Raw genomic sequence first — 18,074 nt, 5'->3', positions numbered from 1 at the left:
GGGGAGCAAGCGAGTGAGGAGGAAGAGGAGGAAGTAGAAGGAAAGCAGCAAAGTGAGGTGGGGAAGGACAGAGAAGAATGGGAAGGTGAGGAAAGGTGAGTGAGTAGTGGGAAAAGTCACAGCCAGAGAGCGACAATGCCAAAGTCATACGTGAAAGATCTCAGAGATGTACGGCTCAGTTTCCTATAGGGAGGGAAGTGTTTGCCCAAGGCCATGGAGCTCAGAGGGAGAACCAGGCCCTCCTGACTCCGGTCCAGTGCTGTCCCCCACCCTTCAGCAGCCAGAGAGCAAGGTGAACGAAGGGGAATTAAGAAGAAAAAAAGGAGGGGCTCCTGGGTGGCTCAGTGGATTAAGCATCCAACTCTTGGTTTCGGCTCAGGGTCATGAGCTCATGGTTCATGGGTTCGAGCCCTGCATTGGGCTCTGCACAGACAGTGAGGCATCTACTTGGGATTGTCTCTCTCTCTCTCCTTCCCTCTCTGCTGCTCCACAGCTCACTTGCTCACTCATTCATTCTCTCTTTCTCTCTCTCTCTCAAAATAAATAATAAACTGTCTGTGTGCATATCTTTCTGTGTGTTTGACTCCTCATCACCTGCATCATCTAATATAATCTACCATTCCAAAATCTAATGTGATGTAATGTTCATGGTATCCTGACTGTCAGGTCCTAGAAGCTTCTCATGAATGTTCCCAAGACCTTGAGGACACTATGTGCTCCCTCATCAAGTCATAAATGGTAGAATCTAAGGCCCTCAAGGCCTCTGGCTTCCCAGGGTGGTAGGGACACTGACAAGACCCAACCCTTGTGTGCCTAGAAATCCCAAACCCCAAGTGGCTGTTCCAACTTTGGGAGCCCCGTCAGCCCCTCAGGGATGAGGGTCTTTTTGGCTTAGGCATCAGTTACTAGTTTTCAATCATGTCATTTAGTTAATAGTATTATACCACCATTGGTTTATTTTGATAATCGTTCTATGGTCTGTAAGACTTTAACATACAGGGAAACTGAGTTAGAGATATATATATACAAGAACTTTCTGTATTACTCTTGTAATTCCAGTAAAATTCTTTTTAAAAAATCCTTCATCATGATTTCAAAGGGAAGATTTGAATTTAGAAGGGGCGATAAGTCCTTGGGCTCCAGCCTCTGGACTCTGGCCAGTGGCTCACCTCTCTTCTCTTCCCTCCTCCAGCTCCTTCTTTTACAAGGAGACACATGTGGGTGCTGTTGGCTGCTTGCCCAAGCTCAGGTCCCAGCCCCCTGATGCTGCAGAGAGCCTCTCTTCTGCTACCCCCAGGGACTAGCAATGTGCACCGAGACCAAGACTCTGCCATCCACCCTGGGAGGACAGACCCAGTGAAGGCTCAGGGCCATTTGAGCAGGGAAGTTCAGAGTCTAAAGGAAAGTGTAACCCACAGGCTCCAGGGAGGCCCAGCCTTGGCATCCTTTCTTGAGAAGGGACATGAGAAGAGAGCTTGAAGTTAAAGATGCCTCATCAGCTTTCTCTGTCTCTGTGAAGACAGTCTCTCACTCCGTGTAAGGAGGTAGGTCCTGTGCATTCAGAGCTAATCAGACACCCCAGCCCCACCCCCCAGTCCCTTTCAGGAAGCATGCCCGGATTCACTCCACCCCCCCACACACACACACACAGGGATGCATGCCCTTCTCACCTCCCTGAACTCCTATTGATTCCCTGATTATAATTATTTGTGTTCACCCTGTGTCTTATCCACTAGATTGAGAATTTCTCAAAGGCAAGGGATTGTGTCTCATACATCCCCACACTCCCAGCCCCAAGTCTGGCACAAAGATGGGCTTTCTTACTGGATGATTGCATTGTTATATTCTCCAGAGAGAACGAGAGCATAGCAGAGGTGTTAGAAGATTATGTTGCTGCCTGAAATCACGCAATTCTGAGTTCAAATTCTGACTCACACACTTAATTGCTACGTGACCGTGAAAAAGTTATTTAATCTCTCTGAGGCTTAACTTCCTCATCTGAACTGTCAGAATTAAATGAGACAATGGTGTTGAAACATTTGGCAGCGCCCCTGGTATTCAGCAAGCACTTAATAAACGTGATGGATGGTAAGATCAGGCTGCCAGTGTCACGGGCCAGGCCGTGGATGAGCTGGTATGCTCACACCTCAGTATCTGTCTCACGGTTATTTCTTCAAGTACAGGGAGAGTGTAAGCAGGAGAGAGATGTGCCCACACACTCCTGAAAGGAAGCACCCAGGGTCCGTCCTGGCCCCAGCAGCTGGGGCAGTGGCCTGTCTCTGTGAACTCAGGCCAGAGCAGCACCTCGGCCCTCCCAGCCTGCCGCTGACTGATAGAGCCCCAGACACTTTCCAGAGAGCTGACAGGCCATTAACGGTGAAGCCATCGTATTTCAGGGAGGCTGGTGACAATGCTTAGACACATCGGGAGCTGACAAACAAGAAAAGATTGTTTTCAAGAGATCAACACATCAACACCTGTTAGTCAAAACTAACTCACTCCAGCAGCCCTTGAATGCCAAGAGGGAAAAAAAGACATGAAAGATGAATCCCTGGATGGTAGTAACAGAGCCCGGGGTCTCCGAGCAAATGGCCCTGTGCACTCACAAGTCTGGCGTGTGGGGAGAAGGTAGCAGTCCCTTGGGGGTCCAGGAACAAGGTCAAGAGGGAAGTGTGGCAACTGAAAGAGAGACTAAATCAATCCCAGTTGCGACTAAAATGACAAAAAGCAAAAGGAATAAGAAAGTAAAAGGTAAAATCAAATCAAACCCCACATTTAAAAAAAAGTCTTTAACAGAATGAAATGTAAGCAAATTAATTTTTTTATAGTTTATTTATTTTTGAGACAGAGAGAGACAGAGGACGAGTAGGGAAGGGGTAGAGAGAGAGGGAGACACAGAATCCAAAGCAGGCTCCTGGCTCTGAGCTGTCAACACAGAGCCTGACGTAGGACTCGAACCCATGAACCGTGAGATCATGATCTGAGCCGAAGCCAGACTCTTAACTGACTGAGCCATACAGGCACCCAACAAATTAATTTTACATACAAGTATTTCACTGGATAAAGTGCATGTCTGAAATACAGTCAAATGGTTACAGATGTAAGTAAGTGTAGTCATTCAGGGTCTAGTTCTGGGGCAGCAAAACAGTGGTGTTCCGGAAAAGTCTTTCTCATCATCCCCCTCCCCACCAATGAAACTCTGATTTGTGGTATTTGTTGGTTTCTGTGGTGTGAACATTCCCACCATAGGTGATTTCAAGTTCTCAACATGACTGCTGCTGGACTGGAATTGGGGACACAATTTAACCATCACCTCCCACAAAACAGTACAAACCACCCCAGGACACCCATGAAAAGGAGCATAAAGAGAAGCAAGAACACAGTAAGTAAATAGCCCGAAGGAATCAACAAAAAGAAAAAGAAAAAAAACGGAAAGAAATCAAAGACCTTTCAAGCTCTCCCCCTAAAATAAATAGCTAATTTACATTCAGATTCTGCTACCCATGGGCAACATGATGTAGGAATCACTCAGATCAAAATACAGAGTATTTCCATCAGCTCAGAAAGTTCCTAGGGCAGTTTTGGAACCTGGCTGCAAATTCTTTGACTGTCTTACTAATGAGAGGCGGGGTCTGTTTGTCCTGTCTCTGAATCTGAGCAGGTTCATGACTGCCTTGGCCAGCAGCTACGGGAGGAGCAACACTGACCCACCGCCAAGGCTCAACCAGTAACGACCATCAGCTTCTGTCCTATTTCTGAATACTCCTTCTCAATTTCCTGAGCACCAAGTACAAAGTCTGACCACCCAAAGTGGCCATGGTGGAAAGGCCATATGTAGGTGCTCTGGTCAATAGTCTGACCAATCCCAGCCTTCCAACCGGCCGGCCAAGACATCAGATAGGTGAAGAATCAGTCCATCTTGAGCCTTCACGACCAGCCTGGGCATCAGAGCCACACAGAAAAGAAGACTCACTCAGTCTAGCCTAGCCCGAACTCCTGACCCACAAAACTGGAGATAGAATGAGCCGGTTGTTGTTTAATTCACTGAGTTTTGGGGTGATTTGTCACATAGCAATAGAAAACTGGGAACAGTTTATAAATTGCCCTTCCCAGTCAAGCATCTCCACCCCCACTCTGAGATAATCCTATTTCTGATGTTATCATTAGAGATTAACACTGGCTTCCCTCCAGCTTCACATAAATAAACTCATCCAGTATAAACTCTTTCTGACTGGCTTCTTCCACTCAGTATACTGTTTCTGAGAATCATCCATGTTGTTTTTGTCAGTGGCTTTTTTATTGCCAAATAGTATTTCATGTTATTAATATACTATAATTTATTCACCTCACATCTTGTTGAGAGACACTGGGTTGTTCCTAGTTTGGAGTTTTTACTAATAAACCTACTATTGAACATTCTGAGGCAAGTCCTTCTCAGACATAAATTTCCGTTTCTGTTTGGTAAATGCTTAGGGGTAAAATCACTGGGTTGTAGAGTAAGTATACTTTGATATTTATCGGAAGATGTCCATTTTCCAAGCGGGTTGCAGCACTCTCTATCTCCAGGAGCTTGTGGGAGTCCCAGGTGTTTCACACTCTTGCCAACACTTAGTACTGTCATTTTGATGTGAGCCCTTCTAATGTGTGTGCAGTAAAACCACCATTACTTTATTTTGCCTTTCCTTCATGATTAATAATATTATCAACTTATTGTTGGTCTGGATATGTTTGTGAAGTGTCCACTCATCCGTGCTTGTTGTTTTAATTCCAGTGTAATTAACACAGAGAATTCTATTTTGTTTCTGGTGAACAGTATAGTGACTCCACAGTTCTGTATATCACTCAGTGCTCATCACCATAAGCTGTACACGCTTTCATAAAATAAGTTGTTAATTGAGCTGGAAGAGCTCTTTGAGTTTTCTGTTACTGGTCTCTTGGCCAGTGCTTTCTCCCGTACTATAATTTGCCTTCCCACATTCTACATGGTATCGGGAGGAACAGAAATTTGCTTTTTAGCTTTGATGGGATCCAAATTTTCCAATTTTTTTGCAGTTATTAAATTTGTGGTCTGCCTAAGAAGTCATAGCCTACCCCAAGATTTCAAAGGTATTCTCCTTTATTGCCTACTAGAAGCTTATTGTTTTAGCTGAGCAGGCTAAACATATATACATACTTATCTCAGGCACTCGTAAGTGGCTCAGTTGGTTAAGCATCTGACTCTTGACTTACAGTTCATGAGTTCAAGCCCTGCATCAGGTTCTGTGCTGACAGCATGGAGCCTGCTTGGGATTCTTTCTATCTCTCTCTGCTCCTCCCCGCTTGTGCACATACATACTCTCTCTGTTTCTCTCTCTCTCTCAAACAAACAAATATATATATATATATATATACCCATCTCAAACTGACTTTTATTTTTGGTATGAAGTAGAGGCCCAGAGTTTCTTTTTAACACACACACACACACACACACACACACACACACATGCATATCCAGTTTCTCCAGTACTATTCATTGAAAAGAACTTCCTTTTCCCAATTGAACTGCATTGGTGTCTTTGTTGAAAAACAGGTGACCATTTTTACATGGTACTATAATCTATACCTTTTCAAAGCTGATCTGTCTGTCCAGGTGACTGAAATTCCATCATTAGAGATCATATTCTTGGTAATCTGCATGATTTGAGTCTTTACAATTCCAAATATCTGCCTGTGATATAACAAATTAAGCCCTGTTCTCAGTTTATACCTTGGGGTCCTGGCTTTCATTAAGTCTCAGATAATAAAAATGCCCTGGGCCAGAAGTTAGAGGAGCTGGGTTACAGATAGCTCTATTTCAACAAACATCCCATGAGGACCTTCCGTTTGCCAGGCAAGACGCTTGGGTGTGTTATTGGGGTAGAGTAATGGGAAAGAATAAAAACTACATTCCCTGTCCTGAAGGACTTCACAGCTGGGCTACAGATCACATGACCTGAGACCACCTTCACTGACCCTATGCCCTACAAAGCACCCTGGAACCCAGAATGGAGAATTGGATTTGGAGGATTTTTTTTTTTTTTTACTCCACTGGTAGTTTCAGGAATTTTAAGACATTCTACTCAGTTCTCTACTGGGTCTCATGAGCCTTAAATTTTTCCACTGTTGCAGAAAACTTAAAAATGTCCTCATTCCTGATATAATTCATATGAAGTGCTTAGCTATGAACTTAACATCTCATGATTGCTTAATAAATTAGCTGTTGTGAGGATGATAATGATGATGATGGTGATGTTAATTCTTCCCAGGGCTGTGATAAAAACAAATCTCAGGGTTGGAAGGAAACTTCTCCTTGGAGGTCAATGGTTAATTATCAGAAATGCCTGGAGATCTTATTAGAAAATACCAATCCCTCCCAAAGGATACAGAAATGCTGATGCATAGGAACACATGCACCCCAATGTTCATAGCAGCACTTTCTACAATAGCCAAATCATGGAAAGAGCATAAATGTCCATCACCTGATGAATGGATCAAGAAGATGTGGTATATATATACAATGGAGTACTATATGGCAATGAGAAAGAATGAAATCTGGCCATTTGTAGCAAACTGGGTGGACCTCAAGGGTGTCATGCTAAGCGAAATAAGTCAGGCAGAGAAAGACAGATACCATATGTTTGCACTCATAGGTCTAACAGGAGAAACCTAACAGAGGACCATAGGGAGGGGAAGGGGGAAAGAGAGTTGGAAGGAGAGAGGGACGCAAATCATGAGAGACTATTAAACACTGAAAATGAACCGAGGACTGAAGGGGGAGGGGGAGGGGGGAAAGGGGTGATGGTCATGGAGGGGGGGCACTTATGGGGAGAAGCACTGTGTGTTATATGGAAACCAATTTGACAATAAACTGTTATAAAAAATAGATACATAAATAAAAGTAAGAAATTTTTTGAGAAAAAAAAGAAAAAGAAAATACCAATCCCCAGGCACCAACCCAGGTTTCCATTCTTTTTCTCTAGGTGAGGCCTGGTAATCTGTATTTGGAACAAAAATCTCCAGGTATTCTATGATCAACCAAGTGTAGAAACCACTGACCTCCATCACAACCAAAGAGAGGTGGGGTTGGGAGGACAACTAAATTGTCTTAGAAATGCTGTTATTATACAAATGTAATTGGTTAATCGGGAAAAAAAAAAGGCTATAGTTGTCAAATACTTTCCAGAGAACCAGCTAGCACCCGGCACACCCAGGGAAGGAAAGACACGAGATAGGAGGGGGGCTGAAGCAGGAGGGGGTTGGATGCCAGAAACATATTTCAGCTATTTCACAATTTTACCTGGGACCAGGCCCTACTTAAGACCCAAAACCAATTCATATCAAGTTGGTGATGGATGAATCCAACAGGTCTGTTAGCCAGTTCAAACTCTAAGTGAAAAAATAAATAAATAAATCAGAGCCAAAAACTAATTGAGTGCAAGATAAGACAAGCTGATACTGCAAACTCTTTGAAAAATGATTTTAAGGAACAGTAGCAAATTTCAAATTCTGAGTGAGGCACGGTGACCCAGCAGGACTGCTGAGAATCAGGACATCTCCAGAGTTGTGCAAATCCTACAGATGACAGGCCAAAGAAAATTGATTTCAAGATTGCTGATGGAACAAAGTAGGGAGAGGTTGGGACTGGTTTTGTCTGCAATAAAATTTTCCACGGGACACTCAGATTTCTTATTCTTTTCCGAATTTCAGGGTGCCTGAGAAGATGGCTGCAGCACAGGACAAGAAGAAAGCAATAAAGGGTCTGGCTGAGAAGAACAAAGTGGGGTGAAATCCCATAGGTCACAACTGGGACCAGATCGCAGAATGTTCCCACCCCAAAATCTCCAGAGAGGAAACTTACAAGCACACAGTCTCATGGTACAAGAGGTAGAACTTTGCACTGGGATGCAGGAGGTCTTGCTTCAGCCAGTAACAACCAGCGTGACCTTGGGTAAGCCAATTCCATTCCCTTGGCCTCAGTTTACAGATCATCACTGGTAACTAGTCACTAGATCTTACAGTCATGTGACCCCTAGGTTTCCTTGAACGCTGATGGCGTTTTTTCTGGTTCACTAAGACTTACTGAGAGATTAGTGAGCCCACTGAGGTCACCAAGAATTTCTTGTTCATAAAGTTTCTCCCACTTTTTTTATATCCACTTGTGCTTCTCAGGATGGGTAACTGAGACCACATTGGACTCAGTGGCCTGTTGCTGGGGAAGAGGGGGTTCCGTGAGTCCCCTGCCCAGCAGCAGCCCCACCAGACCTGAGTAACAGATGGCCTCAGAAAGCACTGCTGGGATCTCGGCTAACCCTTCCCCTACCCAGCCTCAACCCTAGTTCCCATCGTCACCTCCTCGTTTGGACTGGGAAAATGGAGACTTGTCCTCCAAGAATACTTCTGCTTTGGAAAAAGAGATAGTTGTGAAAAGCCAAAGGGAGCACTGCCCTGCATGTCCAGAAGGCCAGTAACATAAAACATATTTCCTCTTATAGTCTTAGGTAGACTCTAGAATAGCAAGTCCATCGTTGAAGGAAACCAAAATATTTGGCAGATGAGCTCTAATTCTGATTTTTTGGTATTCACATTAAGGAGAATTATCTTTGAGAGTCAAACATGGCACTAATATTCTCTCTCCTTCTCTTATACACACACACACACACACACACACACACACACACACACACACACTGTGGACACCATACCCTACGATAGATAGCAACAAAGCCCAAGAATATCCCCTAACAGAAGTTGGTGAAGAAGTTGATTTTGTTCCTTTGAGTATTTTCCCTGCCTTATTTTAATGGTTTTGTGGTGGAGTGACATCTTAAAATGTCTTATTACTAACTAGGTTGCCCAGGTGACTTCCTAAGCCATATCTCCTTTATGAAAAATAGCAAAACTGGCTTGTTCAGTTGAATCCCTAGAAATGGCAAGTCCTCCTGAACTTCCCGTCCCATAGAAAGGATGCCACCATCTTGAGGGCTACAGCAGAAGTTCAAATGAAATATAATCATAGTTACTGTGATCATGATGATGTGGATAATCAGGTTAGACTAGTATTTCAGAAGAACCACGTTTTAGATACCCTTTCATCCTTGAAAACATTCTTGCCTTTCCTTTCATCAAGCTCACTGCCATATGTTGGTTGGGACAAAAGGTAGAGCAGTTCCACACTTTGAGACTTGGGGCCCTCTATTGGCAGGTCACCATTTTGACTCACTTAAGGAGACCTGAGGTCTCATCTATCCCTACTTCCAGTGACTGGCACAATGTAGACATGCATATGTTTATGGAACAGATTTTCAAGTTCAAGGTGACAGCCAATTGTTTGTACACATCAATACAACAAAATTTCATAAGACATTAAGACATAGTCTAATTTAACCTACACAAACAGATACAAAGACAACCAAGCCAAGAATAGATTTCTAACAGTCAACTAGTGCTTTTTTCCCTTTCTTAAGAACAGAGAGTATTTTCCCTTGTTTCTAATTTGAGTCATCTGGCTATTTTACAAGCCCACTTTCTCCTTTTGAGGGAGGAAAGAGGGTTCCCTAGTAAACAGAGAGGAACTCATCCAAATTGTTGCCATTAAAACAATTCACAGCCCAGAAAAACATACAAAATTCTTTAGCTTATATTTCCTGTAGCTTGTAAAATGTCTGTAGGCCCAATCTTCTATAATTACTTATTTTCCCATATTTTGAGAGATAAGGTCCTCAAATCCCTTTTTATAGTCATAAGCCACATTTGATATATTTCCTGAGATTGATGTATTTCTGAGGTCTCAAAACTTCAAATCCACTACTGTTAGTAATGAGCCCAGAAACTCCTCCACCAATCCAGGGGTCTATATAAGTCACTTCCACAAGGGATGTATTCTTATCCAAAAAGGACAAGACTCACTGTACACCAAGTGTGAGCATGATATATTTGAAATATCTGCCATCTTTTTCAAATAATAATTCAACCAGTTAACTTCCACAGTAATATTCCACAGCCAGTATTCTTCATGAGATAACAACCCGATGGCCATTTGGGAATCTAAATTGGTGCAAGACGCCCCAGCCACATGGATGAAGACTGTGTGCTCACACAAGAAATTTTTCCATTCTAGACTTTCTGGAGATGCCAAGGTCTATTTGGTTCTCATCTTAAGTAAACCTAATTACAAGCTGGAAATGTATAAGTTCCTTGAAAAAGGAGGTGTGCTAGGTACATTTCATCCCCAGATCAAATTAAAATTTACTCCAAAGCGATTTTTCATGCACACCAAGGCTTATCTGAGTTTCTCTGCAGTAAGAGTAGATTATTCTCAATGGGAAAAGCCCCTTTTCACAGACACCTAGCCCTTCCTCTGATTCATGGGCATTTCCCCTGAAGATTTTGTTTATTCTTACAATTTGAGGGATTATTAAACTGATATTTTCTTTTATTTCTCCTATTTCCTCGCCTCCCCTCTACCTCTCTGCAAGCCCTGAAGGAGAAATTGATTCTCAAAGGCCAGAGAAACTAGGCAGTCTGAGGAAAGTTCTTTGGACTTTTAAGAGTATGCCAGACACTAGGAGAGTTGGAGAGAAATTTCACAGAGTAAGAGTCACACGTGGTTACAACTTCATGGTCAGTGGGCCTCACCTGCCTGCACTTCTGTCACCCGAGCTACCACTAGAGTGCAGGAGCCTTCTAGAAACCAGTCCTTTTCTGAGGCAGACCATTTATAGGTGCCATACAGAGTCAAATAGGGACGTGCAATCTCCCTTGGCCATATTTGATTGTTCCCATGATTTTATTCCTTTGCGTGGCTTTAAAATCTGTTTTGGGAGGTATCTGGGTGGCTCAGGCACCTGACTTACTATTGACTTCAGCTCGGGTCATGATCTCATGGTCATGAAATTGAGCACCACAGTGGGCTAGCACTGGGTGTAGAGCCTGTTTAAGATTCTCTCTTTCTCTCTCCCTCTACCCTTCCCCTACTTGTGCTCTTGCTCTCTCTCAGAAAAAAAATTAACAAAACAAAATCCGTTTCAAATATCTTTCCAACTTACCCATTTCTAAAGTTGTAAATATCAAAAATAGAGATTCAATTCCATTCAACAAATCACATATATGTTACTTGACTGACGATCATCTGAGATCTTCTCAGCTGAAGTATGAACACCTTGAAGAATGAGAGGATGGCTTCTACATCTGTATCTGCAGATTTCAGCCCAGTGACTGGCACATAGTAAGTGCTTAATGCAGATAGTTTGGTGAATGACTAGAATAATGAATGAAGGCTCAACATAGACTCACCACTAGCTAGGCAGACCTTGTGTGGAAGGAAGTAAAGTAAAGATGAAAGGAGGAAGGGAGAGAAAGAGGGGAAAAAATCTTTTAAAAGACAAAAAAGAAAGAAAAGAAGTAGCATGATATACAGAGAGATAAGATCTTCCTGCATGAAATAATTGGGAAACAGTAAGATTCTATGGGTATAGTTTCCTCCACTGGAAGACAAATAAATCAGATGAAAGGGTGAACTTGAGCTTTCACATGTGTTGAAGTGAGGGGTGGGGAGGACTGGGGAAGGAAGGTAAAGACACATAGTCTACTGCCAGAGAAGAAAGGGTTGCAGGTCAGATTTTGCCAGGTCAGCCATCTCTATTCATCAAGCTCACTTAACTGCTGTAGTCTGGACTCCTTTTTGCCTGAGTAAACGAAACCTAAAAGATTTTTAGAGTTTATACCCTTGTTTTCTTAGCTCTTCTGAATGTGCTGTCAGCCAAAGGCATTGGCCTCACCCCTCTCTTTCAACACTCTCCAGGGGTTTGTTCTGTTTATCAAGCAAACAACTGGTTTGCAGCAAAGACTATCTGCAGCTTTGGGGAAGCTGCCCTGTTGGCTTGCTAACCTGTTTGAGGAGCTGACAAAATCCATTTTCTCTGTAGGGATCCTCAGAAGCCATACAAGTTCCTCCAGGCTCCTCACCCTTCACCTTTTTGGATAATCAATCCATTCCCTCCCCAAGGTGAAGGACAATACTGAAGAAATTCCCCTTCCCAGTACTTGTGTTGACCTCCTCGCTGTCAAGGCCACATTTTCAAATTAACTCCATTGCTAGATCATGAAAGATTTGCCACCCGTTTGACTTGCACTTCTTAGACTACATGCTGAGTATAAGGCATGTCTGTTAAACAACTAGAAACCTATGGAATGTCGCAAAGTATGAATGCATGAGCACATGCACAAACACATACACACACACAAACACAACCTGAAAAATCCCATTCCTTACAGGATTCTGAAGTCCTTCTTCTCCCCAGAAAGCCCTTACACATTGCATAGGGCTTATGCTTCTACGCCCTAGAAACCACTTTGAAAGAAACTGCTTTGAAAACTGAGCAAACCAAAAAGATGGCGGAAGGGAGGAAGGTCACCTTGTGTTGATTAAAAGAGAAGGCATATTCCAGTTAAACGCCTACGTATTTTGTCATTGTCTAGATTGATTGTGACATTCCAGTAACACAAATACATTTATCTTTGAGTTCTATGTAATGTATATATAAATCTTACATATTTGTTCAACATTTACTACCATTATTTACAATGGTCTGAGAGCACTGCAGATGTTAGGTTGATGCTATCTGTTTTACATCAAAAACTTCTAGAAGGTAAAAACCCAACTCTGAGCAATGATTTCAGACACAGAGGTTTCCAACCTCAACTACACATTAGATTTATCAGGAAAAAAGAATTTAATATTAATTGCAGGTCCCTCCCCTTAATCTCTAAATCCAGATCTCCAGGAGGGAGTCTTAGACTCTGCTTTTAACCACATTCCTTGGTGATCTTTAGCCGCCAGCTCAGCCTTGACACAAGTAGCAGAATCCGGACTCAACAGTCTAGCAAATGCAGCTGTGATTATTAGCAGGGTCTTCTAGATGGAGCAGCATCTGCCAGCCCCTAGATCTCTCTGAAGTCAGTACTCTCCATGACCTGTGAGAATGAGGTGAGGGAAACCCTGCATTACTGGGAAGTGGAAGGACCTCAGAAAAGGCACTTGTTGAGTGAAGACCCCAAAAGATCTTCATGGTGGATACCAGCTCATGCTGCTTCTTTTAATAGTGTCAACCCCTTCCCCTACCTTACCCTTTTCAAACTGCCCTTCCACCTGCAGGCTCCCTGTGGACATAAGGGAAAAATGAAGTCCTGAAAGATCACTCAGGATTGCTCCAGAGACATCCCCCCAACATGTGTTCCTAAATTGCCTTTTCTGCTGCTTGCTCCAATTCAACATTTACCCTGCCGATAGCTTGTCACCTTTTCTCTGTCCCACAAAGACATGTTGCTCAAGTTAGTGCCATAAGCAATGAGGACCACTGTGAACCTAACATAAGCCTCTTCTCATTTCATTCTGCATAATAAAACCCAAGAAAAGTCCAGAGGACAAAATCCCTCCTCCCCACACCCGTTATAGCCCCCCTATTCCTGGACATTCAAAGAGTAGACGAGATGGGTTTTGGGAATCCTTCCAGTTCTTACTTCTTTATCCTCTACTCTGGCAACAGTCATCTCTTGTTCTCTACCTTGCTTTTCTCTGCAGTTGTGCCTTGGTATGCTGTGCAGACAAACAGCAGATCCTAAAATGCTATCCCTTAGCAAGGCAGAAACAGCTCAGTAGTGTTGCTAACCTGACTTCATGCTGGGCTTCCAGACCCTCTCCTCTTTAACCTCCTTCAGACTCTATCAATCCAGGGACACAAACTCTTGTCTCTGAGTCCTTATAGCTGTGGTTCATCAGCATCCACAAGGTCATTGACTGCCCTTCCCCACGACCTGCAGCTGTATTTGTTTGCAGCCTTAAATAGTACTGGCTTCTCTTTCTAAACAACTGCCTCCCTGCCCCACCTCCCACCCACCACTCCTCATCCCTCAGCCCTAGGTCAGCCAGTGGTGAGTCAAGGGCAAGTACAAAACAAATTTGCAGTTCTCCTTCCTGCCCCAGGTCTCCCTTACTGCTAATTTGTTCCAGCTTTTTCCTTAATACTCATATATTTGTATTTGAGATTCCTGTCTCCAGATGTATTAGTTTGTGTGGTTCCAAGGCTGGACTTTTAAGTTCCTGTCTCTTCCCACCAAGAAAGGAACTCTAAATCTAGAAAGTTCTGTCCTGGAATTTTTCCCATTGTCCACCAGCAGCTCTTATTCCTGAATCCACACGTGGTTTGGAGAAGAGGTTGGGCAGGGGTGAAGCTCCACTCTTCAATGGTTCAGGCTGCAAATACCCAGCCAGTCCATCCCACAATACATGCCAATATTGGCAACCAACACTGTGGCTGCTACCACCCCTCCCTCTGACCTTCACTTCAGCAGAGAACTAGCCACGGTGCTTACCAAAATAATCTGCACACAGCTTGAATTGAAATTTACAAGGAGTCCTATCAAATTTTTTTCTTAAATTCCAAATCCATAACATCTACAGAACTCCTTTTATCCAATTATTGAGTAATTCTGTGGACGGAAAAAGAACAGTAGAAATGAAGACCAACCCATCCCCCTTCCACCCATTAAGGCTTCTGTTTTTCCTTTTTGTTTGTCTGAGGCACTGGCCTACCAGCCAGGCCTTTGCCCTTTGCCTGATGTGATCCCAGTTTGGTTTTCCACAAGTGCTCTGGTGCATAGAGAAGTGATCAATTGCCTTGATGAGCACTGGGTGTTGTAAGCAAGTGATAAATCACTGAATTCTATTTCTGAAACCAATAGTGCACTGTATGTTAACTAACTAAAATTTAAATTTATAAAAGTGATCATGACTGATTAGAGCTCCAAACATTCACCATGCTCTGAAAATGAATAATGCCTCCCAGTTGCCATACTCTTCACTTTCCAGAGTCTTGGTACCAAAAGCATTTATCCACTCAGTATTCTCTGAAATATAGCACTCAAGGCCAGACCTGTGGTTCTGGGGGTCTGTGACAAGGTGGCTCAACTGCACTGACTACCCAACTGCCCATGGGGCCCCCGATCCCTTTGTACTAAGCTAAATATGAATCCCTTTAGCTAAGAACTTTAAATCCAACCATACAGCAGTTTTAGGAGAAAGAAAGCCCAATGAATCCAGTTGCTAGAGTGCCACAGATTCTAAAAGTTGGGGAATGTCTGCTCTCTGGAATGTCACTGGGCCAAAGTGACAAATAGATTGTTCTTTTCCATCTGGGTAGTTGGCATCATGCAGACATAACTGTTATCTGATTCTATTGCCTTGACAAATTCTGAAACTATGCAGACCAAATTTTATTACCACAGCCTCAAAGGGCTGTCCACTTATATCATGCTGAATTTTACTGCATCAAAGACTTTGCAAAAGAATAGGCCACCTGCTTAGAATTCTTGTTGCTGCCCAGAGAGTTTGAAGAGAGCAGTAAGGGTCCCCTAAGAAGCCAGCCCTCACATGCAGACCTCTGATACCTGCAGTGGAATGGCACATGCTAGCGGGCACCTTCCAGAGAGAAAGACTGAGAGTGATGGAGAAACAGACACAGAGAAATTAAACTAAGCCATTTGGACCCCAGACCCCATCGTCACATCCTAGTAACCCAGGAAGAGAATTTAAGAGGCTATTCCCTGATCCAGAATGTGTTCTGAGTATTCTGGTCTAAATTTATGCTTTACCTAACTTCCCTATGCTTATCCCAAACTTCCAAACTCACACCATGCTGGAACTCTGGATTCTGGGCCTGTGTGAGGCCTGGTGACTGGTGGGCACCTCTGGCCTTGGGTGACCTTCACCTTCTAGTTTGGATCCTAAATCTTCCCTGCATCTTCCAACTTGTTTCTATCTTGCCCTCAGGACTCACTATTCAAACCCAGACCGCCCAGGCTCCCAGGCATGAGTTGCCTCAGTTCAGTGACCTGGAACTAGATATTTTGGATGAAGGGCTAAGATGTGTCATACCTTTCCTGAATTCCATCGAAATTGTTGTTTTTAGAAGCTCACTAACAAAGAACACACAGCTGGAGAAAGTTGTCTTCTTTCTTCGTTTTATAATCTCCAGATTAAAAACTAGAAGTCACAGCTCCAACAAGGTATCCTGGCCTCCTGACAAGGGCACACACACACACACACACACACACACACACACACACACACACAAGTTGTCCATTGTGAGAAATAGAAGAGACACAAGTGTGAATGTCTAGAAACTTGGATTCCACTACTCCTGGCTCTGACCCTACCTTGCTCAGTGACCTTGGGAAAATCACTTCACCTCTCTGGGCTCAGCTATTCTCTTTGAGCTGAATGTGCCTGTGAAATCCAAGAAGTCACAGCCTTGCCAACCTGACCACCAACATGGCTTAAAAGCATGATTATAACTTGCATAAAATCACTCATGACATCCCTATGATGGTGAATTTAGATGTCAATTTAAAGGGCAATTTTAAGGGCACCTTGGTGGCTCTGTCCATTAAGGGTCTGACTTAAGCTCAGGTCATGATCTCACCACTTGTGAGTTCAAACCCCACATTGGGCTCTGTGCTGACAGCTCAGAGCCTGGAGCCTGCTTTAGATTCTGTATCTCCCTCTCTCTCTGCCCTTCCCCCGCTCACACTTTTTTTCTCTTTCTCTCTCTCTCTCTCAAAAATAAATAAATATTTTTAAAAACTTTTTTAATAAGTAAAGGGTGTGTTTGAATGAGATTAACATTTAAATCAGGCTTTGAGTAAGAAGATCCCCTTCCACAATTTGAATGGGCCTCATCCAAATAGTCTAGGGCCTCAATAGAACAAAAAGAACAGCATCCCCCAGTAATAGGGAAATCTCCAGAAGACTGCCCTCAGACTTTATCTGCACCATAGCTCTTTCTGGGTCTCCAGCCTGCTCACACTGCAGATTTTGAACTTGCCATCCACCATAACTGCATGAGCCAATTCCTGATAATAAATCTCTTTCTATATACAAACACATCCTATTGGCTCCATGTCTCTGGAGAACCCTTATTAACACAGTCCCCAAGGACTGAGGGTTTGTCATGTACTCAGCCTCATGGCAGCCACTGGGATATATGGTTCTGCTCTCAAGGAGCACACAACCTAGTTGGAAAGATGAGATTAACTTGGAAGAAATCATGCACAAGTGGCAGAGGGTGCAGGCCAGTTGCTAGTGCTATAGCTAGCTCAGAAGAGGATCCAGAAGAAACTTCGAGGAGGAGACGGCCTTTGTGCTGGACCTCTAGGGCAGCTGGAATTTCCCAGGGGAAAAAGAAAAGGAGGAATGACCCAAAGGTGGTGATGTGTGTGGTTCCTCTCTCCCCCTGGCTCTCCTGTCTCCATGAATGCTATCCCCAACCCTACACGTGCCCGGGTCATATGGGCCTTGTCCTTACCTCTGCCCAGGTCTCACCAAGCATTCCAGGCCTTTACTCCTTTCCCCCATAGTCAATCCTCTGTCCAGACCCTGCCCCTAAGCATTAAGGAGCATTCCCTTGCTCTCCAACCCCACAGCATCATTCCTTGTTCAGGCTGTCATTTTTGCTCCTTTGGACTACCAGTACACCCCTTAAATGTTTACTCTTCCTTTACTTTTGCCCCTCCAACTCTTTGCTCCCCATAAGGCAGAGTGATCCTTCAAAAGTGAACTCTGGATCATACCTCTCTTTGTTTACAACTCTTTGGTAGCTCTTCATTTCCTACAGAATGAAATGCAAATTTAGTATGGCTTCACCATGCTGTGCCCTAGCCATTGCTATGTCTCCATCCCATCTCTTGCTACCCACCCTCTGTTACTTACCAAATAGCTCTTGGGTCCTCAGAAATGGCATCTTTACTACCTCTAGGCTTTTGCACATGCTATGCCCTCTGCCCAGAACTCCTCTTTCTTCAGCTACTTACCACTTTCTTTGGGTCTCAGTTCTTCTGTTTTCCAAGGGAAAGCCTCCCCTAACTTCTGCAGACTTGTTTGGGTGTTTCCCCAGCTACACCCTGTTCTCCCTCAAGTATTTATCATGAGTGCCAACTGACAAACTTTCTATCTTTCCAACTAGACCTCAAGTTTTGAGAGACCGTGTCCAACTCACACCCAT

At 43.6% G+C, this 18,074-nt stretch overlaps 1 long non-coding RNA gene across 1 annotated transcript; it reads right to left on the bottom strand.

Moving 5' to 3' along the window:
- Positions 1–12,730: 12,730 nt before the first annotated feature.
- Positions 12,731–14,099, bottom strand: LOC115286407. Its single transcript, XR_003906047.1, has 3 exons — positions 14,011–14,099; positions 13,537–13,612; positions 12,731–12,990 (listed from the first exon to the last, which is right to left on the bottom strand). It is a non-coding gene; the product is annotated as an uncharacterized LOC115286407 (long non-coding RNA).
- Between the last annotated feature and the right edge of the window lie 3,975 nt (positions 14,100–18,074).

This window comes from Suricata suricatta, chromosome 3, assembly GCF_006229205.1.
Source record: "Suricata suricatta isolate VVHF042 chromosome 3, meerkat_22Aug2017_6uvM2_HiC, whole genome shotgun sequence".
NCBI lineage: Eukaryota > Metazoa > Chordata > Mammalia > Carnivora > Herpestidae > Suricata > Suricata suricatta.
This window is presented reverse-complemented; position numbering and strand designations above follow the sequence as displayed.